At 40.3% G+C, this 26,915-nt stretch overlaps 1 protein-coding gene across 3 annotated transcripts in view; it reads left to right on the forward strand.

Moving 5' to 3' along the window:
* The window catches only part of LOC115217445, a 127,676-nt gene that overhangs the window by 12,586 nt on the left and 88,175 nt on the right, over positions 1-26,915 (forward strand). Inside the window, exons 1-2 of one of the 3 annotated variants that reach the window (XM_036507377.1) lie at positions 6,256-6,268; positions 24,131-24,321. The gene's annotated coding sequence lies outside the window, so the exon portion shown is untranslated. Of the gene's footprint in view, positions 1-6,255; positions 6,269-19,668; positions 19,690-24,130; positions 24,322-26,915 lie in introns of those variants that run through there. The other 2 variants (XM_036507378.1, XM_029787145.2) reach the window with 2 other exon arrangements.

The following is a 26,915-nucleotide window of genomic DNA, read 5'->3' on the forward strand; positions in this document are numbered from 1 at the left end:
GCAAGTATCTTCTACTATAGCCTAGGGCCGATTAAAGCCTTGTGAGTGGATTTTGTAGACGGAAACTGAAAGAAGATCGTCGTATATATGCATATGTGTGTATTTATGTGTGTCTTTGTGTCTGTATTTGTCCCCTCTCCCACCTACATTGCTTGACAACCGATGCTGGTGTGGTTGCGTCCTCGTTAGACCAGCGGTTCGACAAAAGAGACTGATAGAATAAGTACTAGGCTTTAAAAAAGTAATAAGTCCTGGAGTAGATTTCTTTGACTAAAAAACCCTTCAAGGCGGTACTCCAGCATGGCCGCAGTCAAATGGCTGAAACAAGTAAAAGAATCTAAAATCTATTATATCTTTGTTTAAATATTAGGAATTGTATTTAAAAATGTGTAAATATTTTGTAGGAGTGGAGTGTGGTAAGCAGCTTGCTTACGAACCTCATGGTTCCGGGTTCAGTCCCACTGCGTGGCACCTTGGGCTAGTGTCTTCTACTATAGCCTCGGGCCGACCAAAGCCTTGTGAGTGGATTTGGTAGACGGAAACTGAAAGAAGCCCGTCGTATATATGTATATATATATATATATATATATATGTGTGTGTGTGTGTTCGTGTGTCTGTGTTTGTCCGTCCCCCCCAACATCGCTTGACAACCGATGCTGGTGTGTTTAGGTCCCCGTAACCTAGCGGTTCGGCAAAAGAGTCCGATAGAATAAGTACTAGGCTTACAAAGAATAAGTCCTGGGGTCGATCTGCTCGACTAAAGGCGGTGCTCCAGCATGGCCACAGTCAAATGACTTAAACAAGTAAAAGAGTAAATTCTAACTGGAAAATCTTACGTGAACCTCCAAGGGCAACATGGACCCCGGGTGGGAACCACTGGCTCGAATGTTGTTTATAATGCCCCTAGGAAAAGAAAGGGAACGCTATAGTATAGACATCGACAAGACAGTCTTTTTTTTTTTTTTTTTGGAGATGCGGACCGCATGAGACATGGTATAGTTTTTCATCAGGTGGACCGCAATACTAAAAAAAATCAAGGTAACTTTTCCTTAGGTGGGCCATTTAGAAAGCCCCGCGGGCCACGGTTTTACCCATGATAGTAATAGCCTTCCGTAAATTTTTGGACTCATGATAAAGAAAATCGATGTCTGTGCCGTTGTTGCTGTTGTTTTTAGTACTATTATTGAACAAACACGTGATCAGAGGCCTTCTAGCCGTGACCACCACGCTTTTTTTTTCTGATGCGTTCTGCTTTTCGAGATAATGCAGGCGTAATTCGAAAGGGATTCACTCGCTATTTCAAGCATAGTGAACGACCACATAGAGGCACCTTTGTTGGCTCGCGTTGCTGGTGTGTGTGTGTGTGGTGTGTGTGTGTGTGGTGTGTGTGTGTGTGTGTGTGCGTGTGTGTCCTAACTGGACTGACCTGTAATCAAAGGTATTCCAAACGTGGTCACCTTGTATCTTATATAATCTTCCAAGACATAGTATATTTCAGACCACATTATCCAATCTGTCCAATTTTCAGAAGTTATACGCTTCAAAATGGATTTAGCTCCTGCTTCTAGTATATCATGCGACTACGTAGGGGCTGTGTGTCGCAAAATTCTCCAAAGTGAGAAATAAAAAAACCTTCCCCTTTCACCTCTACAGCCACTGTCAGTTCTCCGAGACGGTTTCAATCCCGAGACCAACCAGCTTCACTTCTTTCCATTTACAGAACTAATTCACTAACTTTTTTTATAAAGGCATGAACCTCACAAATTCCACATTTGTTTAAGTACACGCCTTAAACACATATACATTAGGCTTTTTGTTTTTGTAATATTATCTAACACAGTGGTTCACAACCGGGGTCCATACGGTCCTTGGGGTTCCATATCAGATTTTATTGTTCGTGACTGTGTGGTAAGAAACTTGCTTCCCAACCACATGGTTCCGAGTTCAATCACACAGTGTTGTACCTTGGGCAAATGTCTTTATCTATAGCCTCGTACTGACCAAAGCCTTGTGAGTGGATTTGGTAGACGGAAACTGAAAGAAGCCCGTCATACATGTGTGTGTGTGTCTGTGTTCGCCTCACCCCCACCACTTGACAACCGATGTTGGTGTGATTACGTCCCTGTAACTTAGCGTTTCGACTGATATACCCTCCAGCCTTCTTCAGGTGTCTTGGGGAAATTTCGAAGCTGGGTTCTCATTCCTAAGGTATTTTTCGATGTTATTATTATTGTTCATGTCACTACTTGGAATCGAACTCGGAATCTGGGGTTAGTAGCCCGCGCTCTTAACCACTACGCGTATTGTAAATAAGAATAAAAGAATATTAAATTGCTTGTATTTATAATCAGAATATTTAAATTTTTTAAATACAATTCCTAATAATATTTAATTATATAAATACAGTAAGATATATTTTTATATGCAATGAATTATTATGGAGATCCCTTACCCCTGACCCATCGTCCCCACCCCCATCGTCCCCCACCTCATCGTCCGCCACCCCCATCATCTGCCACCCCCAGTCATCCAACCGTCATCCACCCTGTTTTCCCTCACTCCCTCGTGCGCCGTCCCAGTCGTCCGGCAACCCCACATCCGCCACCCTATTGTCCGCCAACACATCGTCTCCCCAACTCCATCGTCCTAACCCCGTCGTCTCCTATCCTAATCGTCCCGTATCCCAATCGTCCACCACCCCCAATCGTCCCCTATCCCAACTGTCCTCCACCTGAATTGTCTTTCACCCCCATCTTCCTCACACACCACTAGCTACGCTGCTGCATATTGTCTGAATTTGAAATCATTTTTATGTTTTCCATCGTAAACTCCTTAGATTTTGGACGGGTCTACATTCTGAAAGCCCTAACGTTTTTGGTCTTACAGTTCCTATTACATTTTGGAGGATGCATGTTCATTTTACAGCTTTTACATTTTTTTAAGCATGTACCCATCTAACAATCTGGGGATTGTTGACATTTGATGTTCATTCTGAAGCTTTTAAATCGTTGAATATGTGGGTGTATGGTTATAAATTTGCTTCCCAACCACATGGTTCCGAGTTCAGTCCTGCTGCGTGGCACCCTCGAGCCGATCAAAGCCTTGTGAGTGGATTTAGTAGGCTGAAACTGAAAGAAACTCGTCCAAGAGATTGAAAAAAAATCTACATTATTTATTCATCATTACACGTGTTTCATTTGCGAATAGGAGTTACAAAGTTGTACAGGTAGAAAATACATGTATGATATCTCCAATTAGAAATTCTTCTGACAGAATCAACTCTTATGCATACATCACACCAATATAACAACTACACATGCTCTGGCGTGGCTGTGTGGTAAGATGAAATTTCCCCCAACACACCCGAAGAAGGCTGGAGGGTATATCAGCCGAAACGTTTTGTTAACAACAAACAAGATGAGGACAAATATCCGTCAAATGTAAATAATGAATCTGGAAGATCGTGCGAATTTAAGAATTTATTAACCACATGGTTGCTTCTTAACCACATGGTTCCAGGTTCAACCCCACTGCGTTGTACTTTGGGCAGGTGTCTTCTACTATTACCTTGGGTCAGCTAGAGCCATATGAGTAGATTTGACAGACGGAAACTGGAAGAAGCCTGTCATATATATATATATATATATATATATATATATATATATATATATGTATGCCTGTATGTATGTGAGTGTATCTTTGTGTCTGTGTTTGTCCCCCTATCGCTTGGTAACCATTGTTGGTGTGTTTACGTCCACGTAACCTAGCGGTTCGGCAAAGAGCCCAATAGAATAAGTACTAGGCTTACAAACAATAGGTCCTGGTTGCGATTTCTTTGGATAAAAAACCCCTTTAAGGCAGTGCCCCAGTATGGCCGCAGTCAAATAACTGAAACAAGTAAAAGAATAAAAGAATGCGATTTTAGAGTACTGGAATACGCAGATATGCTTCATGGGACACAGCTTGGGCTACAACTCATTCTACATACATACATACATACATACATACATACATACATACATACACACATCCATCCATCCATCCATCCATCCATCCATCCATACATACATACATACATACATACATACATACATATGTACCATCATAGAAGTCAGCTGCCTTACAGATATAAATATCACTTTGAAAATCAAAGAGAAAGAGGATATCTATGGAAAACTGCTTCGAACTCCCCAGCTTCTCTATCCAGACCATGAATGAATATTCATACCAATAATAATTGGAGCACTAAGTTTTGTTAGTAAATGCTTAAAGAAGAATCTGGATAAACTGGGATTTTCAGAGAGAGAAATTCATCGGCCTACTCGTTCACTTCAAGTGCAATCTGTGAGTGGAACAGTAAAAATATGCAAGACTTTTCTCAATTTCCAAATGTGAATTTGTCTGTGTTAACTACATTCCAATGATGGAGCCTTGTATCTTTGTTGGAAACTGGCTCCCTCTTCAGTGGAAGATTTATAATAATTAAAAAATAGAAGAGACATACATACATACATACATACATACATACATACATACATACATACATATGTATGTATGCATGCATAAGTATGTCTGTGTTTCACCGCCACCACCACCACCAACGCTTGGCAAGTGGTGTTGGCGTATCTACGTCCTCGTAACTTAGAAGTTTGGTAAAAGTAACCGATAGAATAATAGGGTTTAAAAGAATGTACTGGGTTCGACTTGTTCGACTAAAATTCTTGAAGGCGGTGCCCCAGCATGGCCGCAGTCCAATGACTGAAGCAAGTAAAAAAAATAAAGATAAATGATTTAAAAACAGTAATTCCCTCATTCTGTATGTGTCATTACCACATTTTTCATAAGAAATATTTAATATTCAAAGAAATCTAGTGAAAATAAACGAATCTGGTAAAAAGCATTAAAAATTCAGAATATTTAATGTGAAATACGTGTTTGATATTTGGCTGGAAATTAATGAGTTTTAGTCTTAAATTCGCACGATCTTCCAGATTCATTATTTACATTTGACGGATATTTGTCCTCATCTTGTTTGTTGTTAACACAACGTTTCGGCTGATATACCCTCCAGCCTTCTTCGGGTGTGTTGGGGAAATTTCGAACCTGGGTTGTCATTCCTAAGGTATTTTTCGATGTTATTATTATTATTGTTGTTGTTGCTCAGGTCACAGCCTGGAATCGAACTCGGAATCTTGGGGTTAGTAGCCCGCGTTCTTAACCACTACGCCATATGTCCGTAGGTATATGGCATATTGGTTAGGAATGAGAACCTAGGTTCGAAATTTACCCCAAGACACCCGAAGAAGGCTTGGAGGGTATATCAGCCGAAATGTGTTAACAACAAACAAGATGAGGACAAATATCCGTCGAATTTAAATAATGTAAATAATGAAAATAATGTACATAATTCCTCATTTCTTAAATATAGAACTTCCAGATTCAGTTTGCTAATAATTCATCAGTCTTTTTGCTCAAAAGCGTTTCAGATGTTTATTAAACAGCAACCGACCCCCAAGGGTCAACATTGACCACTTTACCGATCACTGTCTTTGACCATTCCTACAGTCTGGTCATGTAGCACTCTGTCTACTGACCAGTCTAGTTCTGTAATTCCAGATATAAACGCTCCCTACAATCCGGACATGCTGCACTCAGTCCACTGCCCAGCCGATATTTATACTCCCTTAAGTGGTGTTAATGGTGGCTATATCCGAGGTCAAAGTATCCTTCCCTTTTTTATAACTGCAGGTATGCTTTCTGAGGAAAATTTGGGTGCTATTTCTACCATGTTGAAAGACCATCATCGTTGTTTAGCTCAGGGTAACTCTGATCGAGCCTATCAAAGGGCTTCTTATGGAGACTACCCCATGTTTTTAGGAATATATCTAAGCACTAGCTTAGCTAGAGTGTGCCGCCTGGGGCGGCCCTTCTGCTTGCCGCCCCCAGCCCCCACAAAAAACACATTTTGTCTACAGTAGACCCTTTAAAAGTGCCGCCCGGGGCGGACCGGCCCTACAACCCCCTCTAGCTATGCTCATGTGTCTATGACTATATTATCAGGTAGCTCTTTATTTAAGACAGTAATAGATCATTTCAAGGAGATTATACAACCATTTCTAGCAGACCAAGCGATTACATAATGAAACGGGGTTGGATGAAGGGTGTTTTGATGCTAGATTGGGTTTGATAAGCCAAAATATAAAAGTAACCAGTAATATTTGAAAGCATAAGTGATGTACACTGCAGATAGAAGATAAACATTTTAAAAGTGGGATCTGTTGACTGACAGGAGAAAACGATTCATACATACATACATACATACATTAGGAGCACTACGTCGATTACGACGACGAGGGTCCCATCTGATACGATCAACGGAAGAGCTTGCTCGTGAAATTAACGTGGAAGTGACTGAGCAATCCACAGACACGTGTACCCCTTATGTAGTTCTCAGGGAGATTCAGCGTGACACAGAGTGTGACAAGGCCGGCCCTTTGAAATACAACTCATTTTTTCCTGCTGAGTGGACTGGAGCAACATGAAATAAAGTGTCTTGCTCAAAGACACAACGCGTCGCTTGGAATTGAACTCACGACCATACAATCGTGAGCCGAATGCCCTAACCACCAAGCCACGCGCCTTCACAACATACATGCATACATACATACAACTGGAACTCCGTCAGATGTGACGACGTTACAGTCGATCTGATCAACAAAACAGCCTGCTCGTGAAATTAACGTGGAAGTGGTTGAGCACTCCACAGACACGCATATCCTTAACGTAGTTCTCAAGGAGATTCAGCGTGACAAAGAAATGGAAAAACTGGCGCTTTGAATTGTAGGTAAAACTGAAAAGTTCCTGGCTTTAAGAGTATCACGAAAGGCCTCGTTGGAGGCTCAAGATTCTGAGATTTTTTTACAGATCTTAGAAAAACTGAAGGACTGCTGCAATAGGTGTGTGAATCTGAGAGGGGAATATCATCATCATCATCATGATCTTCACCATCATCATTTAACGTCCGCTTTCCATGCTGGCATGGGTTGGACGATTTGACTGAGGCTCCAATCTGATCTGGCAGAGTTTCTACAGCTGGATGCCCTTCCTAACGCCAACCACGCCGAGTGTAGTGGATGCTTTTACGTACTACCGACACGAGGGCCAGTCAGGCGGTACTGGCGACGGCCACGCTCGAAATAGTGTTTTTTCCTGTGCCACCTGCACAGGAGTCAGTCCAGCGGCACTAGCAACGACCTCGCTCGAATGTTTTGTTCACGTGCCAGTAAGGCGACGCTGGTAACGATCCCGTTCGAATGGTGCTTTTTACGTGCCACCGGCACAGAAGCCAGACAGCTGCTCTGGCAGTGATCCCGCTCGGATGGAGCTGTTAGCGCTCCACTAGCACGGATGCCAGTCATCGAATTTGGTTCAATTTCGATTTCACTTGCCCCAACAGGTCTTCGCAAGCAGAGTTTAGTGTCCGATGAAGGGAGGTTGGCATGGATGCCAAGATATTGAATAAAATTATAACATGAGCACTCAGAGAGCGCAAACCTCTGCCAAGGCAACACCAACGTCCTTTCAACGATTAGCCGGAGATGATTTTTAAAATGAGAATATCTGAAATAAATTCGACTGCTCTCACTAACGAGAATACTAAAAATGAACCTAACCGCTCTCAAAAGTTAAGTTTAAAAAAAACCGGGAAAATAATCCTGAATCCTTGTCCTATACCCGATCAATTCCAAGAGCACTCAGAGAGCGCAATCCTCTGCCAAGGCAACACCAACGTCCTCTCAACAATTAGCCAGAGATGATTTTTAAAATGAGAATATCTGAAATAAACTCGGCTGCCCTCACAAGCGAGAATACTAAAAATGAACATGACCGCTCTCAAAAGTTAAGTTTTAAAAAAAAACGGGAAAATAATCCAGAATCCTAGTCCTATACCCGATCAATTCCAAAATCTAATCAGTTTGTGCCAGTCACGAGGCCAAACATCCCTGAAAGTTTCATCCGAATCCATCCGGCGGTTCTTGAGATATCTTGCCCACGGATAAACAAACAAACAAACACGACTGAAAACAATACCTCCGCCTTTGCCATGGCGGAGGTAATTAAATGGTCCTCGTGTATTTTCTTTTACCCAAAGTCAGGAACTTTCCAACAGCCTCTCGTACATACATACATACATACATACATACATACATACATACATACATGTTGAGAGCGCATGGCTTGGTGGTTTGGGTGTTGCGCTTACGAACGCGAGGTCGTGCTTTCAATTCCTCGACACTTGACGCGTAGCACTTGACCATGCACCTGTACAGGTAACGTCGATTTAATGGCGAGAGTGAGCTACTGTACAGCACATATATTTGATTACTATAAGCAAAGCATCTGTGCGGGTTGTTCAGAAAGAAATTGCAGAAACGTCTTTCTCGGCTTCCGAGAAACTCCCATCACCACATGCATACAAACATACATATACACGTGCAAACATATATAATAATAATAATAATAATAATAATAATAATAATAATAATAATAATAACATTGTTTTGTCTTGGTATAAAAGATGGGCTACAGCAAATATTCTGCTCAATACCACAGATTTGCTTGTCAGTTGTTTGACCTTAACCAGTTGAGCATGTCCCTTAGTGGCTGACAATATGTGCATCTCTGATCACGAGGAGAAGTAGTGGAGGAGCATCATAGCCATGTGTTGAGAGGGATACTTTGGGGTTTGAATAATTCACCTCTGGAAACATGGGTGGTTCTTTCAACATCCTTAAACAACCCTTATTCAGGGACCTTTTGAGCGGGATGGGCTACTCAACCTGAAGAAAATTCTAACTGGGCCCCACCTGCAAGGTCATGTGCTGTTTATCTTGATATGAGATCACCATGTCGCCCACATATGGTTGTGATGCATGTGCCTGGTGTACCCTTATCAGATGGGTAGTCATGATGGGTATATTGGGCTTCGTATATTTTACCCCGGTGTCACTTTGATGGCATGAACTGCTCCCTCACTCAATAATAATAATAATAATTAATAATAATAATTTAGGAAATATAATTCCAAACTTATAGGGAGAAATTCAATTTAGCAATTCTAAATCAAATTTCACAATATATATGTATGAAATTTAGTGAAAAACCTCTGTTAAGCAATTCACACACCATTTAAGTTTTATATTTAACTTTTTCTATGTGGTGTGAATAACGTCTTTCACTATCGAATTGTTTATTAGAGGTTTTCCTCTAAATTTCATGCGTACGTACGTCCGTCCGTCCGTCCGTCCATCCATCCATCCGTCCATCCGTCCATCCATCCATCCATCCATCCATACATACATACATCCATCCATCCATCCATACATACATACATACATACATACATACATACATACATATGTATGTATGTGTGTGTGCGTGTGTGTGTGTGTGTGTATATATGCATTTCTACATTCACACACATACATATATACCAGGGCCGGTCCCAGGAATTTTCGAAGGGAAGACACACGGTCGGAAGGGAATACAATTCCAAGAGAAAAGGGCGTAATAACATTATTTATAAGGGCGCACTTCTTTTCTTGAGGTGGGTACGCGCCCCTCAGCATCCCCGGGTCCGCCCCTGCATACATGCAGACATCCGTACATATGCACGCACCCACACTCACAAACGTACGCAAGCGCAGGAGTGGCTGTGTGGTAAGTAGCTTGCTTACCAACTACATGGTCTTGGGTTCAGTCCCACTGCTTGGCACCTTGGGCAAATGTCTTCTACTATATAGCCTTGGGCCGACCAAAGCCTTGTGAGTGGATTTGGTAGATGGAAACTGGAAGAAGCCCGTCGTATATGTATATATATGTTTCTGTGTCCGTGTTTGTCCCCCCCCAACATCGCTTGACAACCGATGCTGGTGTGTTTACGTCCCTGTAACTTAGCGGTTCGGCAAAAAAGCCCGATAGAATAAGTACTAGGCTTACACAGAATAAGCTCTGGGGTCGATTTGCTCGACTAAAGGCGGTGCTCCAGCATGGCCGCAGTCAAATGACTGAAACATGTAAAAGAGAGAAGCATACTTGCGAGCACGCACGTGAGCACGACAGGCTTAGACACAGTTTCTCTCTACCAAGTTCTACCCACAAGGAATTGGCCGACACAAAGTGGTTATAGAAAACATTTACTCAAGTTGTCGCGGACACGAGAATCGAACCCAAAACGAAGTGGTTCCGAAACGAACCACTTATCCACACCCCCGTCTACGAACGGTGTCTGAGGCACCATACTTGTTTAACGAACTCGCTAATCCTAATCAACGAGGTTCCAGACGTGACTTACCATGCTTTTCATATCTAAAACTACATTTACGACATCCTTGTACCCTTCCTTCATAAAGGTGGTAGACTGTCGGCGAGCTGGCAGAAACGTTAGCACGCCGGGCGAAATGCTTAGTGGTATTTCGTCTGCCGTTGCGTTGTGAGTTCAAATTCCGCCGAGGTCGACTTTGCCTTTCATCCTTTCGGGGTCGATAAATTAAATACTAGTTACGCACTGGGGTCGATGTAATCGACTTAATACCTATGTCTGTCCTTGTTTGTCCCCTCTGTGTTTAGCCCCTTGTGGGTAATAAAGAAATAGGTATTTCGTCTGGCGTTACGTTGTGAGTTCAAATTCCGCCGAGGTCGACTTTGCCTTTCACCCTTTCGGGGTCGATAAATTAAGTACCAGTTACGCACTGGGGTCGATGTAATCGACTTAATACCTATGTCTGTCCTTGTTTGTCCCCTCTGTGTTTAGCCCCTTGTGGGTAATAAAGAAATAGGTAGACTGTCATTTAAGGTGAAAGGGGGACGTGTTTGGGTTGAGGCCTAAGCGTTAGGGTTAGGGTGTGGTGCAGTGCTTGGGGGGGTAGGAACGCATTGAAGCTTTAAGACGAACGATGCTGGTGTGACGGTTTTGATGCTGTTGTAGCATTCTTGCAGTTGGTGTTGTTACTGGTGGTGATGGTCGCGGTAGGAGTGGCGGCGGCGGTGGTGGCATAACTGATACTGTTAGCGGTGGTGGTGGTGGTGGAGTGTTGTTATTGTTGCTTTTGTTGGTGGTGGCGGTGATGGTGTTGTTATTTGATGTTGTTGCAGTTACTGGTGGTGGTGACGGCGGCGATAGCGGTACTGGTGGAGGTTGTGGTGGTGGTGGTGGTGACGAAAGAGGTGCTGCTGCTGGTGCAAATGGTGTTCAACACCATTACTGCTGTCATTGTCTTTGATGTTGTTGATAGTGGGTGGTGATGGTTGTAGTGGCGGTGGTGGTGGTTGTAGTGGTGGTGGTGGTTGTGGTTGTTTTTGTTGTTGTGGTTGAGGTGGTGATGGTGGTGGTAGTGGTCGTGGTGGTCGTCGTCTTGGTCTCGCTGTTGCTGTTGTGGTGGTGGCGGAGGCGGCGGCGGTGGAGGAGGGTGGAATAGCTCCCGCGTCACTCCTGGTCAAGCAGACATGTATGTTGTCGCAAGACTTTTCAGACACGACCACTCCATCATGCCAGAGTATATATATATATATATATATATATATATCACAATCAAGGAATGGCCATAATAGGCCAATCACCCACTAGAAATAACAGCCAAAGCTTCAACCGCAAAATAACATTAATTCCGCAAACCAGGAGAAAATTAAAAAAAACGTTTACCCTGTAAACGTGAATGGCCTATTATGGCCGTTCCTTGATTGTGATGTTGAACTTATAAATGGTCTATGACTATTTAATTTTTTCCCACTAGGCCGCTGGTGACAAAAAAAATTCTACAAAATTTTTTTGCCACCCTATATTGATTAATTATATATATATATATATATATTTTTACTTGTTTCAGTCATTTGACTGCGGCTATGCTGGAGCACCGCCTTTAGTCGAGCAAATCGATCCCGGGACTTATTCTTTGTAAGCCCAGTACTTATTCTATCGGTCTCTTTTTGCCGAACCGCTAAGTGACGGGGACATAAACACACCAGCATCGGTTGTCAAGCAATGCTAGGGGGGCCAAACACAGACACACAAACACATACACATACACACACATATAAATACATATATACGACAGGCTTCTTTCAGTTTCCGTCTACGAAATCCACTCACAAGGCATTGGTCGGCCCGGGGCTATAGCAGAAGACACTTGCCCAAGATGCCATGCAGTGGTACTGAACCCGGAACCATGTGGCTGGTAAGCAAGCTACTTACCACACAGCCACTCCTATATATATATAGGTCTACACTTCACTTTCCAAAACTTCTTCCCTGTTATATATTTCGGAACGGGGAAGGGTGTCATTTAACTGGAGAGCGACTGCTATTTCTTGCAAGTCGAGCAGCGCAGCCACGTCACGGCCTCCGTCACCGACTGCTGCTGTGATTGTTGTTAATATTGATGTTACTATTGTTACTGCTGTTTCTATGGCTCTTGGTTGTTCTTGCTGCTGCTGCTGCTGCTGCTGCTGCTGCTGCTGCTGATGATGATGATGATGATGATGATGATGATAGTAATTATTTTATTGCTGATGCAGCAATTCTATTGACAGCAGCAGCAACAGCAACACCGGTAGTAGTAACATTCGTTGTTGTTGTTGTTGTAGCAGCTGTTAATGATGTTACTGCCATTATTGATGTTATCACTACTACTACTACTACTACTACTATTACTACTACTACTACTACTACTACTACTACTACTATTACTACTACTACTACTACTACTACCACAATCACAACAGAACCCTTGCTTGATTGTGGTAGTTGTAATAGTAACAGTGGTGGTGGTAGAGGTGGTGGTGGTCACAGAAGTTGGTGCTACAGTTTGTCAGTAGTATACACACACACACACACATACTACACGCACACACATGAAGGGACAGACAGACAGATAAGATATATAGATAGATAGATAGATAGATAGATAGATAGATAGATAAACAGACAGATAGACTGAGAGATATCTTTTTATTATGGCCACACAGGGCTAAACACAGAAAATAGACAAAATACAATGTAGAGTTCTTCGTTTCGAGGTGAGATGGGTGGGACACACAAAGAAAAAGTTCAATCAGTAGGGATCAGTGGGCTGTGTGGTGTACAAAAATAGACACACAGACAGACAGACAGACAGACAGACAGATAGATAGATAGATAGATAGACTTGGGCAATGGTGGCTGTGTGGTTAAAAAGCTTGCTTTGCAACCATATGGTTTCAGGTTCAGTCCTACTGCATAGCACCTTGGTGTTCTGCTGTAACCCTGTAACAAAGCTTTGTTAGTGGGGGTCAGTTTGATGGAAACAGAAACTTGTAATACATATGAATACATGTATATATATATATATATATATATATATATATATATATATATTCCCTTGGACACAAAGACCTGTTGAGGCAAGCAAAGTCGATATCGAACCTCATCCGACGACAGGCACCCATGCCAACCCCCTTTGCTTGCTAAGACATGTTGGGGCAAGTGAAATCGAAATTGACACCCGGCAGATGCCAGGACCCCTGGACTGGTGGTACGTAAAAAGCACTATCCGAATCGTGGCCGATGCCAGCGCCGCCTTGACTGGCTTCCGTGCCGGTGGCACGTAAAATGCACCAATCCGACCGTGGCCGTTGCCAGCCTCGCCTGGCACCTGTGCAGGTGGCACATAAAAAGCACCCACTACACTCACGGAGTGGTTGGCGTTAGGAAGGGCATCCAGCCATAGAAACATTGCCAGATCAGACTGGGCCTGGTGCATCCTTCTGGCTTCCCAGACCCCAGTTGCACCGTCCAACCCATGCCAGCATGGAAAGCGGACGCTAAACGATGATATATATTCGCCATGATAGATCGCTAGCCACTACACATTCTTTATTTTCTCTCTTTGTTCCTTTCTATGGAAGAGTGTAGGCTCGAAAAGTTAAAGACTTTTTCCCTTCCCGAGCGTTATTCTAATACATCTGTTTGTTGTCTACACCAACTGTCTTCACCTTTTGTTTTTTTGTGAATTCTCCCCTATATATATATGTGACCTCGTGAGCACCGCCAGCAATTTTTTTTCCTCTGTCTTCCCTTCTCGGGATCTTTCCTTCTCCTTTGTTTCCAACGAAGAGCTCCGCTCAAAACATTAAACCCTCCTTCCCTTCTTTCCTGAGCGTCCAATAATACTTTATTTGTTCCACGTCCTTGCGTTGGTGTGATTTTTTGTGTTTTCTTGTTTGGATTAACTATATATATATAATATATATATATATATATATATGTACACACATACACACACACACATACACACACACACATACACACACACACACACATATATATATATATATATAATTAAGGGTTTAGCAAAAAGTTGCTTCACCACATATCGAAAATTTAGAAATAACAGTCAAAAACCACTAATTCTTTTAGCTACAATATAACTCCACAGACAGGCTTCAGTTCCATCAAGTAAATATTTATATATATATTAAATATATACATATATATTTGTATGCATGTGTGTGTGATAGTTGTAAATGAGTATCACTGTCATACAGGCAGTGTTGTTCATTTAAAATATTCTACAAAAGCATGTTTGGCTGTTGGGGAAATATTAGCTGGCATGCAAACTGGTGAGGGTTAGTGACAAAGGGGGCATCCTGCTGTAGAAGATCTACTCCAATATATTCTGCCTGAACCCCATACATGCATGGAAAATTGGACATTAGAAACAGAAAGCCTGACAGAAACAGGCAAACAGACTGATGGATAGATAGAGGGAAAGATTGATGTAGATTGATTCAAGAGTCCCTTTAACCCTTTCATTACTAACCCAGCTGAAACCAGCTCTGGCTCTGAGTACAAATGTCTTGTTTTCATAAGTTTTGAATTAAAATCTTCCTCCAAACCTTAGTCACAATTTATGTTCCTAACACTAGCTGAATAATAACTAAGTTATTTTACTAAATTCTTTTTTATATTTAAAGTAATTGAAAGAAACACAGAGCATCTCAAAATAAATACAGTAACAAAAGGGTTAATATTTATATAACCTTAGGCAGAATCTGGCAGAATCATTACCATGAGAGGTAAAATGCTTAGTGGTGTATTGTCCATCTTTACATTCTGATTTCAAATTCTGTCTAGGTTGACTTTATCTTTCACCCTATCAGGATCGATAGAGTATGTACCAGTTGAACACTGGAGCCCATGTAATCGATTAGTCCCCACCCAACCCCGAAATTTCTGGCTGTGTCAAAATTTGAAACTAATATTCATATAAACTGGCAAACAACTTAGGTTAGTTGAGATTCAGAATACTTGTTGCATCTGCTCCTCCCTCTGTTCCTCCCATACACATCCCATCTCCCCACCACAGCCTTTGCCCCCAACCCTTCCTTACTACATTCATAAACTCCTACTCCAATCGCTGTCCCTTCTTTCAGTGTCACAGCTCAGGGATTCCAGGATGTCTAGCCTACTGCCCTGCTGTTCAAACTGCCAGTATCCTGGATATCCCCAGGCATTTGAACTAGGTATGCCTGCACAATTGAACAGGATTACCATTATATTTTGCCATTTTTAGGACAAGAAATATTCTGTTCATCTTCTGATAACCACATCGTCATTTAGTGTTTGTCTTTTGTACACGTATGGGTTAGACATTGCAACAGGAATCAACAAGTTAGAGCACTCTGCTAAGCTCCAGTCTCTACTTTGGCACAATATCTATGACTGGAATGGATGCCCTTCTTAAACAGAACTGCCCTAGCAGTGCTGTTGGCCACTGGGCCCTATTGTATTAATTTATTGAAAGCAAGCTACAGCATACATCATCATCATTGTTTAATGCCCATCTTCCATGCTAGCATAGGTCAGAATAGGGCCCTAGACCCTTTGGACTCCTGGATGACTGCCCAGTGTGTCTGTGCTTTAAGATGGCTCTGTTACTAATGTCAACCACTTTACAGAGTGCACTGGGTGCTTAATGCATTGCATTGGCACTACTGAGGTCACTCACAAGTAACTTTCAAGACAAGCCTCACTCAACAGAGTATGGGTGTAGTATTGAGTGGGGTAGCTTTATGTAGGGTGATGAGAGGCTAAAGTGAGATGGGGGGAAAGGAACAAGGGTCTTGCTGTAGAGAAGATGCATGGCTACCCCAGCTGGAAAGAGAAAATAGGATGGTGATGAGTATACCACTCACACATACACACAAATATTTAGACACTTGTTTATGGACTTCTCAACCCTGTTATCATTTTGACTAGATCAGCACAAGTGGGATTTGAACTCAGAAAGCATACAACTTGAAAAAAGGCACCTTAAGATAGTTCATCCAAATGCTAATAATTTCACTTATCCAGTACTCTGGCCTGGTACTTAATTATCAACCCTAAAGGGCCAGTCCTTGTAGCTGTGTGCTGGATTTTGTGTTTTAATGACCCTGAGAGCTATTGCGACAGAGTTACAAGGGCCTCCCAAGCTACACAGATCAAAGGATACTCTTTTATTTGGTTCAGTCATTTGACTGCAGCCATGCTGGAGCACCACCTTTAGTCGATCAAATCGACCCCAGGACTTATTCTTTGTAAGCCTAGTACTTATTCTATAGGTCTCTTTTGCTGAACCGTTAAGTTACTGGGACGTAAACACACCAACATCGGTTGTCAAGTGATGTTGGGGTGGACAAACACACACACACAAATGTATACATACACACATACACATATATATATACATGTATACGACAGGCTTCTTTCAGTTTCCGTCTACCAAATCCACTCACGAGGCTATAGTAGAAGACACTTGCCCAAGATACCACGCAGTGGGACTGAACCCAGAATCATGTGGCTGGTAAGCAAGCTACTTACCACACAGCCACTCCTATGCCTATAATTCTGCCAGCTAAAAATTATTATTTTTTTTTTCCAACTAACCAGTGGTGGGAGCATACATTTTTCTGGAAAGTTCTGGAAAGTGGGGTCTGGGGGGGAATAGGTTGGGAAACACTGAAATGAAGAGAAGTAGAAAAGACAGTCCAAAGTCAAGAACAGTATAGAGAATAATTCATTTCTTTATTGCCCACGGGAGGTTAAACATAGAGGGGACAAACAAGGACAGACAAAGGGATTAAGTCACTTACATAGACCCCAGTGCATAACTGGTACTTAATCTATCGACCCCGAAAGGATGAAAGGCAAATTTGACCTCGGCGGAATTTGAACTCAGAATGTAACGGCAGACGAAATACTGCTGCGTATTTTGCCTGTTGTACTAATGCTTCTGCCAGTATAGAAAATAATTCTCCATGGCCTATGCTCCATAAGGAGTGAAGGAACTGAGTCAAAGTCCTGAAAAGATGTAAGTCAAAAGTGACCTCAGCTGGATTTGAACTCAGAATGTTGAGGCAGGCAGAATACTGCAAAGCATTTTGCTGGAATGCTAACAATTCTATTAGCTAAAAATAAATTTGTTTTTGTTCTTAGAAGTGGTGGAGGAGCATACACTTTTCCAGTAAGTTATAATGGGGCCTGGGGGGAAAAAACAGGTTGGGAATCAATGAACTAAACAGAAGCAGAAAAGACAGCCCAGAATCAAGAACAGTATAGAGCAGGGGTCGGGGAAATTTTTTAACCTATTAGCCCAAAATATATTTATTTAGGCCAACATTAACTCCTTGATTTGAAAGGAAGAAAATCATAGATTTTTTTTTTAATTCAAAAGGTCTATTGAATCTATTTATATGGAAAATAGATTTATAAATATAAAATGTATTTTAAAATGTGATAAAATAAATTAATATCCTCATGAAACAAAAGGATTTTTCTAGAAACTTTTTACTTCAGGTTTTGAAGAAATGTTGTTGACAACACCTTAGCAACCAAACTGTTTGTAGTTCAAATTGGTGTGACGTCTCCTAAACACGTCCATTACATTAGACAGATGCAGTGTTGCCAGAAGATAAATTTCTGTTGTAACAAGGAACATGTTTTTATATAATTTTTGCTTATGTCTAATGAGTTTTCGTTGCCCACAAGAATTTATTTTACTCCAGTTCGCCAACGCCTGGTATAGAGAATAATTCTCCATGGCCTATGTTCTATAAGGGGCAAAGGGATTAAGCCTTCAGCATTCACATTATTCTGTCAAATTTGATACTTATTTATTCACATTGTAAGCATAGGAGTGGCTGTGTGGTAAGTAGCTTGCTTATGAACTACATGGTTTCGGGTTCAGTCCCACTGCATGGCACCTTGGGCAAGTGTCTTCTACTATAGCATTGGGGCAACCAAAGGCTTGAGAATGGATTTGGTTGACGGAAACTGAAAGAAGCCTGTCGTATGTATATATATATACTGAGACCCCCTTCGGTCATGACTGACCGTGGGATTGCACCAAGAAAGTTACCCTCTCAGACACAAGTCCGGGCAGGGTTGTTTATGGAAGACCAGCAGTTGCCCATGCATACCGGCCTCCCCTCTCCACACCACCAGTGTTATCCAAGGGAAAGGCAAAGGCCAATACAGCTTGGCACCTGTGAAATCGCAACTCAATCCTACAGCTGTGTGAACTGGAGCAATGTGAAATAAAGTGTCTTGTTCAAGAACACAACACGCAGCCTGGTCTGGGATTCAAACTCACAACCTCACGATTGTAAGCTCGACGCTCAAACCACTGAGCCATGCACCTTCACATATATACATATATATATATATATATATATATATATATAATATATATTATATATATATATGTATGTATGTATGTATGTATGTATGTGTGTATATGTTTGTGTCTGTGTTTGTTCCCCCAACATTGCCTGACAACTGATGCTAGTGTGTTTACATCCCTGTAACTTAGCGGTTTGGCAAAAGAGACTGATAGAATAAGTACTAGGCCTACAAAGAATAATTCCTGGGGTCGATGTGCTCAACTAAAGGTGGTGCTCCAGCATGGCCACAGTCAAACGACTGAAACGAGTAAAAGAGAGTAAAGAGTATTGTTTTGAATTAATCGTGCATTAACTTGTAATTCTGAGATTTCAGTGATGAGATTTGTTTATTTTTAGAATGACATTGTAGGTTAGGTACAAGAGGCCAGATCTAGAGAGAGAATATTGGGCTGGATATGGCCGGTTTAAGTGCTAAAGGGATAAATCAAGTCCTGAAAAGATGTAAGTCAAAACTAACCTTAGCTGGATTTGAACTCAGAGCTCACCAAGTTGGCTTAGATATCATGTTGCTCTAACAACTCCACCAATTTTCTGCATGAATGTATCAGTTCTTAGAAATATAGCTAACATGATAGAACGCAGTCTTAGCTGTTTGTGTTATTTATTATTATTATCATCATCATTGTTATTATTATTATTATTATTATTATTATTATTTATTTATTTATTTTTAATAAATTTTTTATTTTTATTTATTTTGCTGGTATGGATTATCTGAGAGATTTATGTCTGGAATAATGAATATATCTGAAATGAATGGTGCCAATATATACAATGTTTTGGTTAGTTATTGAAAAATTTCTTTGGATCGAATCAATATTGATATTTTGAAAGGATAAAAGATTTTTCTGATAGGATTTCTTAATGTTGCAGAAGAATGTGTTTTATCTGGGAGGAAACAGATCCTGCAATTCTTGCGGAGGCCTTAAGGTCAGTAGCAGTAGTGGTGGTCTTTATGGTGGTGGTGGCAGCAGTGGTGGTGGTGGTAGTAGTAGTAGTAGTAGTAGTAGTCGTAGTAGTAGTAGTAGTTTATGATGTGGTGGTAGTCATGGTGATGGTGGTAATTGATTATCTTTGGTCAGTCTTGACCAAGCAGGCATATGATCAAAGACATTCCGACCATAAACTTTAATCTTCCACTGGTTTCCTTAGACTCATATCATATACAAAGAAAGAGAAAGGAAGGAGACATAATCCAATATGTCCTTCCTTTTCTTTTTATGATTGCAGGAGGATTTAACTGCTATTTCCTTTTAACAGGTCCAGCTACCATGTAGAAGCTCTTTTACTGATTCATGTTGGGGACATTAATGGTGTTGATGGTGGTAGTAGTGGTAGTGGTATTAGTGGTGTTATTGCTGTTGTTGGTGGTAGTGGTGGTGGTGGTGGTGATGGTATTGGTAGTGGTAGTTGTGGTGGTAGTGGTGATAGTGGTAGTTGTGGTGATAGTGGTAGTTGTGGTGGTGGTGGTGGTAGTGGTGATAGTATTGGTAGTATTAGTGGTGGTGGTAGTTGTGGTGATAGTGGTAGTTGTGGTGGTGGTGGTGATGGTAGTGGTGGTGGTAGTGGTGATAGTGTTAGTTGTGGTGGTGGTGGTGATGGTAGTGGTGGTGGTAGTAGTAGTAGTAGTAGTAGTAGTAGTAGTAGTAGTGGTGGTGATAGTGATAGTTGTGGTGGTGGCAGTGGTGGTGGTGGTAGTGGAGGTAGTTTATCTTTCTGTTATCCATGTTATCACAGCTCTGATCTACTGCTTCTACTACTACTACTACAGTTGTTGCTGCTACTGCTGTTGTTACTACTTCTACTACTACTACTACTACTACTACTACTACTACTACTACTACCACTACTACCACTGCTGCTGCTGCAGTTGCAGCCTTACATGTAAAGCTACATTAGACAACATTGTTTGACTTTTTTAATTGATCAGATTGAGAGAATTTTTAGAATCCTTGGATGAAAATAGATTTGCTGTTGTTGTTGCTATTGTTGCTTAACCCTAGTTGAGTGTTAGTTAACCGACCCTATGATCAAAGGTGACCATCCTGTCTTTGCAAAAGTTTGTTGGATTTGCATCACTTCAGGCGTCTTGTCCTCATTTAAAACAATAGGCTCAGGATAGCTTTTTTTAAACTTGGTCTCAGTCATTGGCCATGCTGGGGCACTGCCTTAAAGGGTTTCAGTTGAAGAAATTGCCCTTGGTACTTTTTTTAAAGTCAGGTACTTATTTTAACAGTTTGCAAGGGTGTAAACAAACCAACACAGGTTGTCAAGTGGTGGGATGACAGGCATAAGCACAAAGACACCCATCCACTCACCCACCTACACACACATACATACATGTATGTATGTATATATATATATATATATATATAGAGAGAGAGAGAGAGAGAGAGAGAGAAAACAAAGTGTACATACGCTGCTATAAATATATATATATATATAAAATACAAAATGGGACAAGAACGCAAAACATCTGGACAACTAGGTGATACAAAAAGGGACAACAAAACATCCAGATAGACGATACAAAAAAAAACAAGGACGGGTCATTGGAAGCTTCACTCAAGAACCAGATCATCCTCGCAATTTCGGGTCAGCCGAAATTGCGAGGGCGATCCGGTTCTTGACTGAAGATAAAAGGTGTTGAATGACCCGTCCTTGTTTTTTGGTATCGTCTATCTGGATGTTTTGTTGTCCCTTTTTGTCATCTAGTTGTCCAGATGTTTTGCGTTCTTATCCCATTTTGTATTTTATATATATATATATATATTATATATATATATATATATATATTATACACAAATATATACACACACACATATATATATGGAGGCGGAATGGCCTAGTGGTTAGGGCAGTGGACTTGCGGTCGGAGGATCACGGTTTCGATTCCCAGACCTGGTATTGTGTGTGTTTATTGAGCAAAAACACCTAAAGCTCCACAAAGCTCCAGCAGAGGGTAGTGGCGACCCCTGTTGTACTCTTTTGCTTCAATTTTCTCTCACTCTCTCTTCCTGTTTCTTGAATAACACTGCGATGGACTGGCATCCCGTCCAGCTGGGGGGAACACATACGCCACAAAAACCGGGAAACCGAGCCCATGAGCCTGGCTAGGCTTGAAAAGGGCGCATAAATAAAAAAAAAAATATATATTCATATACATATCTGTATGTATGTAGAGTCAACGACTATTGGAGAGGTTGCAAGAAGCAATGAAAATTTTAGGAAAAAATAATTAAGTAAATGAGTGGAAATTGAACCGGTGAGTGTGTTAATTAATAAGGCATTGAAACAGAATGACTCTCCCCAGACGCAATATGTGTGTGTGTGTGTGTGAATAATACTTTAATTGTTCCACGTCCTCGCGTTGCTGTGTTTTTTCTCCTTTTTTTTCTGTGTTTTCTTGTTTGGATTAACTATATATATATATATATATATATATATGCATATTATATGTATATATATACATATTAACACATATATATATATATATATATATATATATATATATGCATATATATATACATATACTTATACATATACATAAACATAAATATATATATATATATACATACTCTTTTACTCTTAAAATATATATATATATATATATATATATATATATAAGTACATATTATATTGTATGTATATATTTTATTAATTTGCCTGTATGGGTGATAATTCGTTTGCCACTTGTGATGGTATTTTGATAATACCATTCCTCTTGTATTATTTATTCATATATATATATATGTATTTTATAAAGAAACCTATATATATTGTGTGTGTGTGTGTGTATGTATGTTACAGTGGTTATTTGTTTTGCAGTAATTAGATGTTTGGGGGTGTTTTCTAATGTTGGCAGTATCATTAATGTTGGACAAAATGTTTTGCAGGAATTTTTTTTTTTTTTTTTTTTGCTATGCTTGTCCTTCATATTTTGAGTTCAATTCTTGTTGAAGTCAACTTTGCTATATTTTCAAGTTTCCATCACTGATAAAATGAAGTACCATTATGATCAACTTAACTCTCCTTCCAATGCTGCTGGCTATGGCCCTGAATTATTAATATCATCATCATCATTATCATCTTCTTTATCATCATCATCGTCATTGCCATCCTTGCCATCAACACCATCATCATAATGATAATAATAATGATAATAATCCTTTCCTTGATTGGCACAAGGCCTGAAATTTTGTGGGAGGGGCTAATTGATTACACCAACTCTAGTCAACTGGTTCTAATTTATTAACCCTGAAAGGATGAAGGGCAAAGTCAACCTCGGCAGAATTTGAACTCAAAACATAATGATGGGCAAAATTCTGCTGAGCATTTCATCCAGCATGTTAATGATTCTGCCAGCTCACCACCTTCTCAACAACAACAACAACAACAACAACAATAATAATAATAATAATAATAATAATTATTATTATTATTATTATTATTATTATTTCAAATTTTTTTTTGCCACAGGGGCAGCTTCAGAGAGTTGGGGATGAGTTGATTACATTGACCCCAGCGTTCAACTGGTACTTATTTTATCGACCCCGGAAAGATTAAAGGCAATGTTCACCTCGACAGAATTTGAACTCAGAACGTAGCGGCAGACAAAATATTGCTAAGCATTTCACCTGGCATGCAAACAACTCTGCCAGCTTGCTGCCTTATCAACAACAACAACCACAATAATAATAGTTATAATAATAATAATAATAATAATTCTGCTCAATACCACAGATTTGCTTGTCAGTTGTTTGACCATAACCAGTTGAGCATGTCCCTTAGTGGCTGACGATATGTGCATCTCTGATCACGAGCAGAAGTAGTGGGGGAGCATCATAGCCATGTGTTGAGAGGGATTCTTTGGGGTTTGAATAATTCACCTCTGGAAACATGGGTGGTTCTTTCAACATCCTTAAGCAACCCTTATTCAGGGACCTTTTGAGCGGGATGGGCTACTCAACCTGAAGAAAATTCTAACTGGGCCCCACCTGCAAGGTCATGTGCTGTTTATCTTGATATGAGATCACCATGTCGTACACATATGGTTGTGATGCATGTGCCTGGTGTACCCTTATCAGACGAGTAGTCATGATGGGTATATTGGGCTTCGTATATTTTACCCCAGTGTCACTTTGATGGCATGAACTGCTCTCTCACTCAATAATAATAATAATAATAATAAATACAGAGCTTTCTTCTACTACACTTCAACTTAGGCAGTAAGAAATTAGTTTTTTTGTTTTTCTTTTCTTTTGGTGAATAAAATTATATTTATTTTGTTTGCATTTGAGAAATGTTTGCATCAAAAGAGAGGTGTGCTATGATTTATTTCCTTTTTCTTTTCTTTTGTTTGTCTTTCTAGTTTTGTGCAAATTATTGATCGACAATAGATTGGTATCGCCCTCAAAATGATGAACTCTGCTGCATATGATAGCGTAACATATATATTAAGAAGAAAACTGGATCAAAAACGGAGCCTTGTACTACACAATTAATATGGTTATCCTTTGAATCAATACTTTGTTGAGAGGCCAGTTGAGAACGAAATGACAGGTAAGATTTAAATTTTAATATATGCTAATATATGTTATGTATGTGACTCAAGAACTGCTCTGTTTATACAATTAAATCTTTAATACAAACCAATATATACATATCTTGTATATATCCGTCTCAAGAGTCTCAAGTCTTTAATATGTACCAGCATATACAGTGTGCGTGTGTGTGTGTGTGTTTGTTTGTGTTTGTGTGTGTGTGTTTGTTTGTGGTGTGTGTGTGTGTGTGTGTGTGTGTGTGTGTTTGTTTGTGTGTGTGTGTATGTGTGTGTGAGTGCGTGAAGAAGTAAGCTTTCTTATATGTGTCTCAAGAGCCATTAAATCTTTAATATAGACCAATATATATATCTTCTATATAAGGGTATCAAGCATCTCAAGTCTTTAATATATACCAGCATATACATTGTGTGTGTGTGAAGAAGTAAGCTTTCTTATATGTCTCTCAAGAGCCATTCTTTTAACAAAAATCTTTAAGGTGTGCATGTGTATGTTTGCGTGTGTGTGTGCGTTTGTGCATGTCTGTTTGTGTGCATGTGTTTGTGTGTGTATGTTTAAGTGTGTGTTTGTGTGTTTGTGCATGCATGTGTGTGTGTGTGTGTGTGTATGCATGTTTGTGTGTGTCTGTATTTGTATGTATGTGTCTGCATTTTTGTGTTTGCATGTGTGTTTGTGTGTGTGTGTGCATGTGCATCTGTATTTGTGTGTGTGAAGAACTAAGCATCATGGTACATGACTGAGTGTCTTTCAGTTTGAGTTAATTATCTAGAGATATAATTTATATAAAATATAAAAATTAAGTACTGACCAACCCATAGACTAACACAGTATAAGACAGGCTTGCGGATAGACCAAGAGACAAACAGAAAGAGTGAAACAGACTAACAAACATAACAGACTGATTAATTGACAGATAGGACAACTAAGAGACAAACAGATAGGATAACTAGGTGACAGATATATAGGACAACTAAGAGACAGAAAACAGATAGGACAACTAAGAGACAGACAGACAGATAGGACAACTAAGAGACAGACAGACAGATAGGACAACTAAGAGACAGACAGACATATAGGACAACTAAGAGACAGACAGATAGGACAACTAAGAGACAGGCAGACAGATAGAACAACTAAGAGACAGACAAACAGATAGGACAGCTAAGAGACAGACAGACAGACACCATTGCACAACACCTTGAGCAAGTGGTCTACTGCAATAGCCCAGTTAATTATGATTTTATTCAACACATTCCCCTCCCAGATTCACGCACTTATTGCTTCAGTCCTTCAGTTCTTCTAAGCCTTGTAAAAGAACTTGGAAGTTTGCAATGCCCTTGAAGTCAGGAACTTTTCGGCACCCCCTTGTATATGTATGCATACATGTATGCACGTGTGTGTGTGTGTGTGTGTGTGTACCCATGTCTTGATGAGATTTGATGGCTGCAAATAAGTGTCACTGTCATAGAAGTGAACTTGTTCACTTCCATTCTTCAGTAGAAAACCTGTTTGTCTTCCTATGGGCAAGTGTCTTCTACTATAGCCTCAGGCCAACCAATGCCTTGTGAGTGGATTTGATAGACAGAAACTGAAAGAAGCCTGTCGTGTGTGTGTGTGTGTGTGTGGTGTGTTGTGTTGTGTGGTGTGTGTGTGTGTGGTATGTGTGTGTGGTGTGTGTGTGTGTGTGTGTGTGTGTGGTGTGTGTTTGTCCCCCCACCAAGGCTTGACAACGGATGTTGGTGAGTTTAAATCCCTGTCACTTAGCAGTTCGGTAAAAGAGACTGATAGAATAAATACTAGGCTTGCAAAGAATAAGTCCTGGAGTCGGGTTCTTCAACTAAAAAAACCCCTTTAAGGCAGTGCTCCAGCATAGCCTCAGCCCAAAATGACTGAAACAAATAAGAGTAAAAGAAAGAAAATCAATCAGTGATGATGATGATGATGATTCTAAATTAAATAAATGAAAAGAGACAGAGATAAACAGAGAGAAAGGGGTGGAGGTAGAAAAAATGAAAGTAAAAGAAAAACAGACATAATTCCTGTTTCTTCATTTGCCAAGGGGTGGGGTGGCAAGAGTTTTTAGGCACTCAGGTAAAATAAGGGCAATTTTGGCTTTCTCGCACTAGCCCTTCGTGGGCCAGCTGGGTTGGAATTATACAAAAGACCATTGGGTACCCTTTTATTTTTGTGCATTTCTGTACTATCCAAACAGTAATATTTGTTTCACCTTGTATGTATTTGTGAGTGCATGATAGAGAACAAGAAATTTAGCACTTTTCTTTTTATAGTTTTATAAACTATACATATAGCACTAAATATAAAATAAAATAAAAAGAATAAAAGAAAATAGTCCAGAACCAGAAAATAGTCAAGACCTACCAAAAACTGAGCAAGTATAAAGATCTTGAAATACAAATTGGCAAAATGTGGAACCTCAAGACTAAAACAATACTTGTTGACATAGGTGCCCTAGGAATGATAGCAAAAGGGACTGATTCCTACCTAGCTCAGATACCAGGAAACCCCAAAATGGCAGAAATTCAAAAGATAGTGCTCATGGGAGCTGCCTATATTCTACATAAAATATTGTCTATG

Source organism: Octopus sinensis, linkage group LG11 (assembly GCF_006345805.1).
Source record: "Octopus sinensis linkage group LG11, ASM634580v1, whole genome shotgun sequence".
Classification (NCBI taxonomy): domain Eukaryota; kingdom Metazoa; phylum Mollusca; class Cephalopoda; order Octopoda; family Octopodidae; genus Octopus; species Octopus sinensis.